Below are 11,581 nucleotides of genomic sequence, written 5' to 3'. Positions count from 1 at the left end.
GAGGACACTGGGCTACCATCTTGGGCAGCTGAAGTGGGGGTCTGGCATCATTGGTCCTTTTCTTGCCTGCGTTCACAGGAGATGGGGCCAGAGATTATCTATCAAGCAGATTGTGGCAGATATGATTATCATGTTTATACGAGCAAGCTCTTTATTCTTTCAGGATTTGGTCAATGTTTTCCATAAAAAGTCAGGATGAAAAAAAAAATCATTGGTCTTTTTGGGTTTCTATAAAATGTTGTTGAAGTCTCTGCAGGGAGTTCAGCCCGTATCGATAACAATGGTTGAAAATTCGCTGTGCTGTGCTCTTCCCCCTACCCATCCCCACACAGAGGTAGACCGCTATTTCCACTTCTCTTTTCTGAGTAGACTGACAAAAGAAAACGTACGTGGAGAAAATGAGAAGAAATTTGGTCAGTCTCATTAATATTAGAACTGGGCCAGAGAGGATGATTAGCAGTCGAGAGCAGCTGTTGCTTTTGCAGGACCTGAGTTCAGTTCCCTGCACTCACACCAGGCAGCTCACAACTGCCTGTACCTTTGGTTCCGGGGGTTCTGACATCCTCTTCCAACCTTCTTCGGAACTAGACACTCATAGCGTATTCACACATACATGCAGATGAAACATTCATACACCGATAATAAAAGAAATCTTAAAAATTAATAAAAAAGAAAGATTGGACCCAGAGGTATTCACTGAGTTTCATCATTCTGTATGATATTAATATAATTACTGAATATTATTTTCATAGCATAGATGCTTCCATTTTTTTCAGAAATGGCGCAATGCTAGCGATGGGAGAGAGAGTGGGGTTTCCGAACCTCAGCTTCTTTCAGTAACCCTGAAGGCAAAGGAGGCACCAGAAAGTTGAGGAGAAGGGAGGTTTTGGAATGGCAGTGATCTAGCTGGGGCTCATTCTGCCAGCTCTAGCTAATTAATGTAATTAACACATTTCAAGCAAAATAACCCACCCCAATAGTAACACAATGTCTTTTTCATAGAACAACACAAAATGTGGTGTCGTCATTTTATTTCTGCCTGAGAAGGCAATATTATGAAGGAATGTGAAATCCTTTAATTAGGCACAATTTAAAAGCCAGACAGAAAATTGAGATGCTGAGAATTCTACCTAGAGAAGCAATACTTATACTTCAGAGCCCAGACAATGTACCACACACAGACAGATGCTTCACAGTGAATTAAGATTATCTTCTCATACCAGAATATTATGCGATTATAATCACATCCAGACACAATTTGAGCATATGTTTTAACTTATAACAACATTTAAGGTCTACCCTGTAGATACCTACAGTTAGATTTCAGAAAGAAATTCTGAGTTTTAATTTTTTAAATTTTGTTTTAGGTATCGTTGGGTAGGTATATAAATAAATCTTACAGGTGAGAAAGAAAGTAGGTGGTGTGAGGAAATGAAGTCTAGCCAGGCACCCAAGGGAGTCCCACAAATATAAAATTGGCCACTGCTTTCGCTCTTGTGCTTATTTGATGGATTATAAAGCATACTGCCGTGGGAATTGCCACATCTAGCTTGTTGGCTCGCTTACAGTAACGTGCTGATTTAAAGAATGCAGAATTGTAAGATACAATGGTCATGGAAGGTTCTGAGATCTTCAGCACTCTTCATGTCAAGGGACTTTGCAATTTGTCATAAAGATGCCCAGCATCTTGATTGCTGCCCCATTTATAAACTTAATTTCATGTCCCTCAAAATCTTATCCCATAGAGACCAACATTTTGATGCCCCGTCACCCCACTCAGTGATTTAACTGACTTCAAATAGTCTTACTAACAACGAATGTTTGAAAGTCTACTGTGCTGTGCACCACCCTCCACACATACACAGAAGTAGGCCACTGTTTCTATTTCTCTTTTCTGAGTAGGTTGACCAAGACATACATAGGTGGAGGAATGAAGGCCCTCCTCCTGCTCCGCTCCATGTTCTAGCTTTCCCCTGGGCACACAGAGCTGACCACCTGGGAGGCTCTCAAACTTTGGCCTTTGTTTCCATCCCCTACTTTAAATAAATGTGCTAAATAAAATAGCTTTAGGGCTTTCAGCCTTTAACTGCTGGAAGAATTAACTAATTTCCAAGTCTCAAATGAGGTTTAAATGACCTTTTAAAAGAGAAAAATGGTGGGGCCTGAATCCTATTCTCACCTGTGTTGATTGATGTGGTGTTTTTCTTCTGCTGGCTTTTCCATGCTTTTGTCTCCTACATCCGTCTTTTCCCACCCATCAAAATATAAACTAACCTACAAATTGAGGGCACAGATTAATGATATAATTATGATCATACCTGGTACAGTTGCTGTGGACTGATTTGGACAAGTTAATTTAATGTTCTGCCTTTTCCTAATAAATGGCCATATGTGAGTCACTCTTTCAAGCTAAGAGGACTAAGTGTAACATTTGCTCAAGACCTGTGGTTGGCTCTTTGGTACAGTCTTGTGAACTCTTGCTATCCAATAAAAAGCTGAAAAAGATGAACAAGAGTGAGCCCATGAAACACTTTGGAACATCAAGCATCCTTCTTGGATGATGATGAAACCTTAACTTGAGGAATGACTCTGGTACTAGATTTCTACAGCCCATTTTAAGAGGAAAAGATAACCTAAGGCATTTCTATGGTAACCAAAAATACTTAGGAGAAGGTTTAAAACAACATGGTCCAAGTGTTGTGGTTCAGAAAACAGCACCCTAAAGTATGGCATGTTGGCATCTGAGCTTTTTGAATTGAAGGATACTTGAAGGTCTCTTAAGCAAAGTATTCATCTACTCTACCCCACTTTTTAATATGTACTTCTTTTGCATAAGGCGAGTAAAATTCTTCTTACTCAAGGTAGTCACAGAAATTAAAATCTTCTCAAAAGACAGTCATCAAAACTGAAAATTCTACTCCCCTTTCCCTCAGCCTTTCTAGGTAAGAATCTGCAAAGAAGGAGTTCTCTGATGTGCTTATCCCATAAGAGAGTATATGGTCTTATTCTAGAGATGGCACAGACTCATACTGTAGAAATGCCAGAGAGAATGAGATTGAGACATCCTAGGTGACCCACTGAGATGTCTGGCCCCCGCCCCATATATTACTGTTTGGTCACATCCTTTTGGTTTAATGAGTCTCACCTAGTTGCCTAATCTTGATCTCATTGCCCTGCCTCTACTTCCTGCATGTTTTCCCCACCTATACTTCCTGCCTGGCTACTGGCCAATCAGCATTTTATTAAAATACAATTGATAGGGTACAGACCATTGTCCGAGAGCACTTCCCCCAAACCCCCCCTTTTTTTAAAAAACAAAACAAAACATGAACTCTGAATTGAATCTCCTTTGTTTAGCTTTTCTACTGACCATTATCCATAACAACTTGTAACCAACATTCTAAACAAAGACAGACATCCATAATCCATTTTTTGGGAATATGGGCATAGTTTTCTAGGCTACTTTCTGCTGATTGGGGTTGCTTATAATCTTATGATGACCTAAAGAAAATTTAGAATTATGATCAAGTTGTGACTGGAGTATCCTGTGAGGCTTGATCATCTCAGGTAGCAGTCTTGAATCTGTTTGGGATTTAGAGCTCAGACATCTGAGCCATCCGCTCCTAGCAGAGATGACTCAGGGGGTCTTCCTTGATCAAACTTGATTTTTCTGAACCCGGAATAAATTCACAGCTTCTCATTTCCCATGAAAACAAAACAAAACCTCTTTTCCAAAGTAACGTATCTTTTGACTTCAATTTTGAAATCAAGTTATTTTCAAAATACCTATCTTGGATTAATTCAGCAGCATTTTTAAACAAACATCGTTTAGTAGCTGTTGCTCCTTCCTCAGCATTCAAACAATTCAAAGAGAACATAGTAACATACAGTATCCAGGTTTTCTGTGCCCCAGTGCTACTTTTGTGATTGTGCTGTGAGGAATATCAAACAAAGAGGAAGCAGAATTAACCTTCCCCCCTTCCCATTTTCTTTTCTGGCTGAGACTGGATGGCATGCTGGAATTACCCTGGGAGATGTTACATACTGATAACTGGGCTCCTTTAGGACCATTTAAGCCAGGCAGTAGTGACTTAGGAGAAAGAGGCAGAAGTATCTCTGAATTCAAGACCAGTCTGGTCTGCAGCGAAAGAATTCCAAGAAAGCCAGAAATACATACAGAAATCTTGCTGGGGGATAATCCTTTTGTACACTGCAAAGATACTTTGCTCTCATTGTTAATAAAAAGCTGACTGGCCAGTAGCTAGGCAGGATTTTCAGAGCAGAGAGAACATGGGGAAAAAGGGTGGGGTCTTAGAAGTTGCCTACCATTTGTTGCACACACAAAATGGGATAGAGGTAAAAGTCATGTGATAGTATGTAGATTAAAAGGCATGGCTTAATTTAAGTTGTAGGAACTAGTTACTAACAAGCCTGAACTATTGGCTGAGCAATTATAATTAATAATAAACCTCAGTCTGGTTATTTGGGAACAGCTTCTGGGCCACAGAGAAACTCTGCCTACAAAATCTTGTCTTGAAAAGCAGTAGCAGCAGCAGCAGCAACAACAACAACAACAATGAAAGGCAAAGAAAGAAACAACAGAAAACACTTAAAACCAAATCAGTAGGAATGGCCCTGTCTAACCCTAGTAGTTTGCATATGGATGACAGTTTTATGTAACGGAGTGATAATTGTAATACACCGCTTAATGCACTCAGTTGGTAGAATGTGGTAGTAAAGCTGACTGGAGTTAACTAGTATCAGAACTCAATGCCAGCACTGCGGATCCATAAGGATGAATTGGAACCCAAGAGACAGGGCTTAAACCAAAGGCACAGCATCCTTCTGGCTGCTGGCAGCAGAAGGCCGAACTAGCTCCCTGGGGTGGTTGTGATGATGCTTTTTAGGTCAATACTAAGCACTCAATGGCAGATTCTTTCACCCAGTATCTAGAGTTATCTCTTCTGTGCTATCGTTCCTGGTGACCAGGGCTCCAACTGTAGTCTCAGAATGACCTTACCATAGCAGCAGAGACTCAGCTAGGGTCCACAGTGTTCTCACAGACTTCGGTGAGATGTTGAAGATGTTCTAACCATTTGATTCCCCAGTACACTATGCTTCTTTCCTAAAATGCATTGATATAGAAATTTTGTACCCTCCCTAGAATCAATTAGCTTTCTCTGGAGAATCAGTGCAGAGTGACATTTACTATATCTCTATGTATGATGCTAAAAGGTATATAACTAAAGAGAGGCAAGGAATCCAAAATAATCTTTAATAAGGGGCAATGATAGGAGAACTGGCTAACTTTGACTCAAATGGTGAGGCTCAGTCCCCTATAAACTCACTTATTCAGCTAGTGCTATCAAGCCCCACCATCGGATGACCCCTCTACTAGACAGTGAGCATCCAGCAAGAATATCTTTCCATCTGCTCCACCTACAGCTGAAGCTTCTTCTCTGAGAGACTACATTTCAATGACAGCCATCCTTCTGCTCCGAGTCTTCCATGGTCTGGGAAAGTTTCCTCTGTGTTCTATACCCAATTAGTTGGTCCCTTTCATTTGGCTGCTACCATGAAAAAAAAAATAAAAAACTTCTCTCCTTGCAGCAAGTAAAAGGTAGGTAAAACTTGGGATCTAAGATGCAAACTAGAGCTTCCTCATTTCTCCTGGGAAGACAGCATTATCATGATGCTTCTTGCGATGCCATTGAACGCCACCTGCTCCATGAGCACATTAGCATTTTAAGTATATTTTCTGTTGCAGAAGAATATTAAGGCTGATGTATGAGGCAAGAATTTGTGTTTTGGTTATCTATGGCCTCTGAGATGGCCAATAATTCTAATCATGAGGGAGAGAAAATTTATACTTAAAAAAATCATATCCCATAAAATTAGACAATCAAAAAGACAAAAATCCCACTCACAGAAACTTCTAGAAACTGATGAAAGCTAAATGACGAAGTATTTCAATGAGAATAACAGGGAGAGGAGTAATTTCATTACATCCATTTAGAATAAGTAGAATGAGGCAGTTCTAGCCTTGCAGAGGGTGAACATGGGCTGTCTGATTGCAGAAAAGCTGTCTACCACTGGGGAAATGAATGAGGAAACACAAATTTTAAATGGACTTGGCTTTGACATTAGGAAGACACAAACCTTCCCTCTTTGCTGTCACATGGAGTGGTCATGGTTATATACTACCAAGGGAAGGTATTAAATTGTGTAGATTGGAGAGAAACACTTAAAAACAGAGAGTCAGGAGAGCTGAGTAATCCATCCACACCTCAGTTATTCTATAGCACATCCTTGCCATAAATATCCCTTATCTACCACAGAAAGTTCCCAGGGAAGGGAACCTTTATTGGTCAGCAGTCAGACAGATGCATATCAACTACACCACGGTGCCCACTCTGAGGTTAGCTTAGGAAGATTTGAGAATGTTTGAGTTTTCTAAATCATAAGTTCCCAAAGGTTCTTAGGATGTCAGAATGTACCTTGGCAGTGTGCATAATGGATCTCATGAATAACTTCGCAAAGCAATGATGCTCATGTCAACCCAAAGACTTGCCATCTTACCACACATGGTTAGCTAAGTCTTACCAACCCAGCTGACTTTGAGACGGTTAAAAAGAAGAATGAACAAAGCTATAAGGGCAAATACACTCATTGTTTTTCAGGGGTAATAGAATTAGAGCTGACTAGGGTGATCCTCTGTTATTTTTATAAGGATCTTCTGGCACTTTACATATGATTATCTTGGCCCAATAAACAAGAACTCTGAGGAGATAATGTAAAAGACTAATCTATCCACTCAAAAGGCAATGGACCAGAAATACAGAGACTGGGTATTGCTCTGGTGAAATGCACAGATCTGCCTTTTTCTGGCCCCAAGGTGGTAAAGGAAAGGTAGACACACTCCCTTCTCTTCCCCAGAGAAGGTCTGTTTACCTTCCAAAGTGAAGGTCTCTCTCTTCGTCTATGGGGCAAGGAGAAGCATATGTGCCAACAGCTTCTAAAAACTCCAGCTTCATGATGCCAATCCCTTCCATGAGGCTGGGAGTGCACATGGAGGGTGACACCAGGGAGAGGCTTGGAAGGGAAGGTTGGAGACTGGGATGCCGAAAGCACAATAGCATCTCTGATTCAGACGTGATCTTCGTCTTCCTGGTCAAAGGCAAGCATGTGTAACTGGTCCCCACCCCCACCCTCACACTGCCCACCTAGCACATCCCCATTGACTTTTAGATTGGAAAATATTACAATTCTCAGAGACAGAAATGCCCCCAATGAGTTGAAATATACAGATGACTTATGGTCTGCCATAAGAGTGACTTCTATGTGTGAACTTGACCGCACCTTGGCTAACCAGGTATTTGGTTAAATATTATTTTGCATGTGGCTGTGATGGTGTTTGGAGACTGAGTAAAGCAGACTGTTCCTTCCTCATGTGGGTGGCCTCATCCACATAACCAGAGTTCTGAACAGAATAAAAAAGTCGAAACTGCAAATCCCTTAAACAGGACAGAAGTCGTCTGACTGCTTTCAGACTGGGATGTAGGCTTTTCCTTGCCTTTGAACTTAAATATCAGTTCTCCCGTGTTTTTAGTTTGATGACCCTGCCTGAAGATGTGGAGACTTGCTGGATTCCACAGCTAAACAGGGAAAGCCTCTTCTCTTCAGCACACGCAGCTTTATTATGAGTCACCCATAGACACACACCCATGAGTTCTATGTTCCGGAGAACCCTGACAACTCACTTGCTTTGAACATGAAGAAATAGACTTAGGGGCAGCGTTTCTTGCTTTACATAGTTGGTCTCCTAGTTTTGTTACAGGTTTAAAGATTAAGGCGCACCTCAGGTCTAGTAAGGAATTAACTGCTGATGTTTTATTAAAAAGAAATGTGGTCAAATTACTTTCTGAGTATTATTTTTCTACCCACAAACTGGTGCTGTTCTCAGCCTTGGTCAGAGAAACTTCTTTTGTAGTGGGCAGCAGTCAATGCAGAGATTTTGAACTGGTCAAAGAGCTGATAGTGGCTGACCGTTGTGTGTTCAGCTCCAAGTCAGGCATCCACTGCAAGCAGTTCCTTTGTTTCTCAGCTGCCCAGACCTGAATAATAACACAGAAACTATATCAATTATAGCACTCTTTGGTCAATACCTTAGGCATATTTTTAGCTAACTCTTACATCTTAAGTTAAGCCATAATTCTTGTCTGTGCTACCCATGTGGCTTGGTACCTTTTATCAGCGAGGCAGTCTCATCTTGCTTTCTCTGCATCTAGGTGACGACTGCAGACTAAGCCTGTCCTTTTCCCAGAATTCTCCTATTCTGGTCACCCCACCTATACTTCCTGCCTGGCTACTGGCCCATCCATGCTTTATTAAACCAATACAAGTGGACAAAACTTTACAGGGTACAAGACCATTGTCCCACAGTAATCCACAATACCCTTCTCATGGCCAAAGGAATTCTGAGGAAAAGCCTGAGGGTAGAAGAAATGCCATGACTTGCCATGACCTGCTGTCTGCTGCTGTGACATAGTCAGTGCAGTCACAAACATACAGCAACTGTCACCCCTGCCTGTGGCTGGGACCTTTAACTTGATACCATGGATAAGGGAGGGAGGTCATCTCACTACCATGCCTGAGTAGCTATTGGCAGTTGATGGTTGGAGGAGACAGGGGAATTGTCATGTTAAGCATTGATGACATTGCTAATTTTCTCATAGATCCAGTAAATAGCCCTTACTTGTGCTCATAGGTGCAATCCTACTAAATCAATCCACTGAGTCTTCCCGCACACTCACACAAAGACAGAAAAGTAGGAGTGTGTATGTGTATGGGTGGGTAGTTAGGAAGAGAAAGGGGTCATCAGGTGGAGGGTGATAAGAGAGGGTGATGGGGGTTGACTGTGGGTACAGTATATTTTCCATATGTAGGAAAGTGTCGGAGAAAGGATCATGAGCAAATACGGGGATATTTAAGGAAATTGCCTATTCACTTGAATCTGTCAGCATGTCTGCAAATTGTCCTCCTCCAAGCTTTCTTTATCTGAATCAAGCATGATCCATTTTACTCTAGAATTCAATACCGGAGGTCAAAAGGACAAGGGCTATATGGATGACACAATATTGTTATTAAATTACTGAAAATTATTGCTTCCATGTAAAAAGTTGCTAAAGGATTTGCTTTCATTGGCTTCTTTCACAATCAAAGCAAAACAAAACCCCAAATAATCTATCTATAAAGTCATAGCTATTTGATAGGCAGGTTCTCAGAATCAGGACACAGGAATGATGTGCTCTTTCAAGGCACAGAAGAAGAGATAACCATACTAAAATCCATAATAAATTCCTAAAGACAAGGGAGGCCAGAGCAGCAATCTTGCATACCTAGAAATCCACTACACAATTGCATGGAGCTCAGACTCAGGTTCCAGCTCTCCCCCAAGGGATCTTTCAGGAGCTCACAAGATCCATGGGGGTAGAGGGGAGCCAGGAGAGAGTCCTTCTTAGTGGTACAAGTTCATAAAACACGACTGGATGCCACTGGGAGAAAGGCCACAAGGCATAGCTCATTTTCCGATACCTTTCTATCATACGAAGTAAAGTCACAAGGTATTGGCATTAGGCACACACATACCTTGCCTCTAATACCTCAGTGGGGGAAAGTGGACATCCACCTGCTCCTTGGAGTAGCCAGGCCGAGAGGCACTGTTTCTGAGGAACCCCCCGATTGGCTCAAAACTGAGAGATCCCAAATCTGCCCAGGACTTAGGATTCTGAACACCCGCAGTAGAAGTCTTCTGTTTGGAAAGAGTCAGGAAAGTTCCTGTATCTCGAGACACACAAGGCAGAGCTTGGCTGCCATGAGGTAGGATAGAGGTCTAGAGCAGGAATACTAAGGAGAAAGTGCCCAAAGTCTACACTCATTGGCCTTAAATCCTGACATTGAACCAAAACAGCCTAAACTCCCAGTCACTAGACCCAGTGTGAGCCTAGCAGTGAGTAGCGGGCAGCACTAGCCCACTGGGGGATAAGAAGAGGGTCCTTCACCTATGGAGGAGATGTACATATATAAAACCCAAAAAGCAAAAACATAACAAAACAAAACAGAAAACAAAACAAGCAAAAAACAAAAACAAACTTCTAAAATCTAAGGTCAGAACAGGGAAATTGAGGGAAATCCTCCAAGCATCTGAGGCCCCACACTGAGCCCAGAGGAGGAGGTATTCGAGACAATTGAGCAACTAAGAGTGACTGGTCTCCATAACACAAATGAGCTCAGCTGGTCTCCTGATGGACTCAGTCCTCACATAAATGTTTTCCAGAGGATGGAAGCTGGCGCTTTTAGATATATGCACTATTTAAGACCATCTTTGTTGCCCTTCAGCATAGTTTCTAGCAATTATAAAACCAATAATAATTATGATAATGCTACTACTACTAATAAATAATAATTATTATTAATAATAAATAACTCAAAATCCAGACATTAGAAGTATTTATTAGGTTGGCATTTAAGATAATACAATTAATATTAAAAGGTCTAGAGAAAAATGTAGACAAGATACATAAACATGGGAAATTTCACTGATGAGATTAACATTAAAATTAGATATAGAAATGTGTAAATTAAATTAAAGCACAACAGATTAAAGACTTCTTCAATGGGTTGACAAGCAGATAGAACATAACTGGGGAACATGTCACAGAACTGAAGATAAGTCTCTAGAAGTTCTCTAAACTAAGCACAAATTGCTAAGCGTAGAAGGAACAAAGGAGAGCCCTTACAAGCTCAGAGAAAATCAAATAAATCAGTGAACCTGTAATGTGAATTACAAAGGGAGGATAAGGGGACTAGAGATAAAACCCTTTCCAAGGATATTAATGCCTGGTGAGATGACCCAGTGAGCAAGGGTGCTTGCCCCCAAACCTGACCCAATGACTTGGGTTTGATCCCCGGGTCCCACACAGTGAAAGGAGAGAACCCACTCTTAGAAAGTCATCCTCGGTCCTCCAGAGGTGTGCCCCTCTCAACATCCATACATGTACAAATACCAAATAAATGTAAAACATTGAAAAGAAAGCTCTTTAAAGATGAGATAATGGGGAATTTGACGAAGAGAGTAAAAACTAACTACAGAAGCTGGGCTGGCTAGTTTTTATCCACTTGGGTCAAACTAGAGTTCCCTGTAGAGGGGACCTCAACTGAAGACTTGTCTCTGTCCTGTTGGCCTATGGACATGTCTGTGGGGGAATTTTCTCAATTAATGACTGCTCGGTAAGGGAGGGCTCAGCCCACTGTCACCCCCAGGCAGGTGGACCAGGGTCCTTTAAGGAAGCTGGCTGAACAAGCCAAGGGAGGCAAACCAGGAAGCAGCATTTCTCTATGGTTTTTGCCTCTGCTCTAATTTGAGTTCCTGCCCTGTCTTCCTTTGATGATGAACTGTAATTTCTAAGAGGAAATAAACCCTCACCTTTCCAAGTTGCTTTTGGTCAGTGTTCTATCATCCAGAAAAGCAGGCCAGCAGACAGGCTCATTAGTGTAAATGAAATCACAGAAATGATGCTCC

The sequence above is a fragment of the Myodes glareolus genome, chromosome 21, assembly GCF_982192425.1.
Source record: "Myodes glareolus chromosome 21, mMyoGla1.1, whole genome shotgun sequence".
NCBI lineage: Eukaryota > Metazoa > Chordata > Mammalia > Rodentia > Cricetidae > Myodes > Myodes glareolus.
This window is presented reverse-complemented; position numbering follows the sequence as displayed.